Source organism: Sabethes cyaneus, chromosome 3, assembly GCF_943734655.1.
Source record: "Sabethes cyaneus chromosome 3, idSabCyanKW18_F2, whole genome shotgun sequence".
Lineage (NCBI taxonomy): Eukaryota > Metazoa > Arthropoda > Insecta > Diptera > Culicidae > Sabethes > Sabethes cyaneus.
In genome coordinates, this window is record NC_071355.1 from 176033405 (window position 1) to 176037618 (window position 4214).

Genomic DNA, 4214 nt, shown 5'->3' on the forward strand with positions numbered 1-4214 from the left:
AATACGGATTTAACGTTAGTGTTGAAAATTCAGATTTGCTAGTAGAGTGCGGTAAGTAGAGTGATCTAGTTTGAACCCCAGATGTTACCAGTAAAGGCACCCCTGGCCTTCCGAATGCATGTGGCTATATCAGTTTTGGTATCACCATCACCATCGGTCGTTGTCTGACTAATAAAATATTAAAAGGCGTCCATCTGCTCAACCTGTTGTCCCGCTAATGTGAAGATGGTGAGACTGTCAGTGTTCACTGCCATAGACTTCGTCTTTGCTACATTGACTGTGAGATCTGCTGTCTGAAATCTCTCGGAAAGGTCGTCTGCCCTGCTCTACAGATCGAACCGACGTTGTGCGGGTAAGACAATGTCGTTAGCTAGGTCGAGGGCATTTAGCTACTTCACCACCAAGGCGGTGAAATATTGTCCAACAAACGGATATCACCATTGGCGGTGGCAGTGATTTCTCCTTATTCGGCTAGGGAGTTAGTCCTAGTAAGACAAGCTTGTTCAACAGCCATCTTCAGTTCGGCGGATCGTTGACGACTTCCTGTCTTAGCCGCTCTAGTTCGCGCTCGCTCAATGCCGGCTTTCGTTGCTCGTTGATCATCCTCCAAGTTTCATCCGAAATTCTGTCCATTCACCCGCTGGGCACTGCTAATCCTTCCACCCGCTGGGAGGAATTCTTGATACGGTAAGAGCCAGCACGGCTCTCGGCTGGTAAAGTAAGTACTAACCCGATGGGCCCTTTGCCAAGGGTTTCGTCACTGGTCGTGTCGTGACGAAGCGTATCTCAGTGATAGCAAGATTATGGCCGGATGCCATATCGGCATTGCGCTTGTTGCGTACATCGAGAAGGTTTCTTCTCCACTTTCGAGTGATGCAGATGTAATCAATTTGGCTTTCTGCTCGGCCGTCGTGGGAAATGCACGTGACCTTATGTGCTGGTCTCTAGGGAAAGAGCGATCCCCCAATGACCATGTTGTTATTATCACAAAATATTGTAAACAGCTCTCCGTTTTCGCTCATCTCTCCTAGGCCATGGAGTCCCTGGCGCGCTCAGGGTCCGCATTGTTTGAGCCGATCTTCGCGTTGAAGATCTGAATGTCCCCCTTCGCCTAATTGATCAATGCTATTCTGTTTTACGGTACCTTGTTATTCTCTCACACAACTTTATTTATCCTGGTGCTACAATTTAACAATAAAAAAATAAAAAAATTAATTTTTGAGTTTGGCTTTTATTTTGTGAGGAAATTCCCTGCATATTTAATATTTTATGTGACATAATACTATAATTTTATACATCAGCATACGAATGGAAACCTTTCAAGGCGAACGCGACACTGTATTCCGATGCAGTCAAGTACACTCGAATGTAAAATAAATGCAGAAAAACACGTACAAATATCTCTGCTGTCCCAAAGTAATGAATGATGAAACAATAGGCGCCTTTTCACAAAGCTGCCATTGCTATGCACATCGCTAGCATAGCAAATCGATTAACAACTGATCGTGCGTTGAATTTTCGTAGAAGATGGCCAATTTGACCGCAGAGCACTATTATTCGACAACGACCGGACAGGCTTCAGCAGCCCACCTACAAACTCGCAAACGGAAAATATTAGAAGATATTTCGTTTTGGAAACGCCAATCACGCGCTGGCACCTACAGCTTGTAAATGGGCCAATAAACTCGTGATTAATGTCAGCCAGATTAGCCACGCGTACAATCACGCAGTTGATCGTGTTTACCGATGCTCATTTGATGTCTTTATAGTTAGATAGCTTATTGTACTAGAGGCTACGTGAATTTGTCATTAGCTAATGCAGCAGTTTTTATTCTGCATGGAATCATGATTGAAAGTTTACAGACCATGCTATGCTGAATTGACGGTTAATTACTGTTCGAATGAAATAGAGCACAAAGGTGAAACATTAAATCTCTAATTATTACCTATTGTTAGCTAATCGCATTTCAGTACACACTAATAACCGCACATTATAAAATGATATAGTTCATCGCAATCATTTTCATTCACGCCTAATTCAAGATCTTGTTGCACAAGCTATCCATCTGCGTGAACTTGGTATTCAAGTTATATCGTTTCATTCGACGAAATTAACAACATTTTTGTAAGTTTATTATCCCCACCCCCGCAGATCAGTCAACAAGTTGTATGTTTCCGATCACAGCAGGAAACCGCAGATATTTTTATATAGCTGTCCGATACACCTATTGCACCAATGGTAATCATAGAAGGAGTTGCGCCTAACGTTCTCTCCGCATGCTACTGGTTAGGACGATTGGAGTAAAACGAAAATTCTAACAACTTTTGATTATCGCAAATATTCGTCTTGGTACCAATGAGCATTTGTAACCAAGTTCGCCAGCCAAACCTGTCAGTAGTTCACAAAATTATTTTTCTCCATGTGCCGACGGCCCACGCCGTTTCGTCACACGATTGATACTCCATCCTTCCTTCTCCACAAATCAAATACTTAAGTGCGTAGGCCCTTTCAAAGATAACGAGTCTGAAAAATAGGCCTAGGGAAAATCGAGGAAATACAAACTCAATAACAAGCTCTTTCCTATACGCCGTTCGCCCGGGGTCAAATTGCCTCCGAACTCTCCTACAGTGTATAAACTACCGTGACTATCTACGGTTTGACTTCAATGGCGTTGACGTAATTCGTCAAAACAAACTCTCTATACTTTCCTGCAAGCCACGGGATACAAACCGCTGACCGTTGGTCACGCCCTGCACAACAGGTTAATGTTTGTAAAGTTATCCACAACGAATGATCAAATCGGACGGCGAAAACGTAAACAAATGTTGGCTCAACAAATATTACTGTGAGATTTTTCGCGTAAATAGACAAATCCTACTCTGACAATAACTGACATTTGGGAACTAATCGTAAATGTTCGTTAAGAGACAAATAGATCTGCGTCCTGCGTTTTTGGATATATGTATACAACTTGAAACGTTTTGAAATAGAGCGACTATAAAACCTTGCTATAAAATACTCTTACCAGACGGCACATTTGGTCAGTTTCTCGTTGTTTCCTTTTTAGCTGAATTTGTTGTTACTGCGTGATAGAAAAATATGTATTGCGAAAATAACCGAAACACTGATAGATATTTGAGCATTTAGAGAAAACCAAAATTGCCTATTATTCAACGTTGCATTTCACGCTGCATAGCAGATAAACAGCCGGATCGAATGAATGCAGAAACTGTTGACCGACGATAAGCAAAATTTGCTTCCATTCATCACATAATATATATTAATAATTCCAGCAATTTGGGTTATCATCTATGCAATCTGTTCAGCACGGACTTTCGCCAGGTAAACCATAAAGTTATTGAATAATGGAACGAAAGTTGCGAAACCCCGATACGATTGACAACACGAACTAGGAAAATGAGCCCAATTCTTCAGGAACTCAATAAACCATGAAATCAGTGCTCGAACTTAATCATATCGATAGAAATCAAAATGACCGCGGCGTAGTTTGTAGAGAGCTTCCGCGTAGGTATAACTACGGTCACTCGCTGAATTCAAAATGTGGATGCAATAGGTTATCGAAACGAATGAGAGGATAATTGGTCTGCAACGGTAGAGTGAACTTTTTCAAAGTTGGTTTATCCGCAAATTACCTTAGGCAGACGCTTAGGTCATCGACTACTGAGGTATACGAAGCTGCGCATTTCGGAAGACAACAAATTGCGGACAAACATGTGTGAGTAAACATATGAATAAACAACGAAGAATACATTACATGGCCACGCGTAAACATGTCATAGCTTCATAGCTTCATAGGGTTTTGCAAGGTTTGTTTTCAAATTATTGACTTTCTGTTTTTAATTTACCATTACTTGATTAAATAGGCTTTTTAACAGACCCTATTTTTCATGTCTAGCCCGAGTAATTCTTCTAACGCGGTTTCGTAGCTCATCTGTTAGACTGACTGAATGTACTAAACTTTAGAAAGTATTTTAAATAATTCATAGGAATCATAACAGTCAATCCCGATGTAGTGCTTAGCATTCACACCTGTCACGCCGACGACACGGGCTCAAACGGCCTCGCAAAAGTTACGAATGGCCCAAGCTGTTAAAGATACTATAAATAATCAATTAAAATATAAAAAATCAGAACAGATTATGTGGGATAGCTGGAGTTAGTGATGTCCAAAACTAAAAATTATTAGGTTACC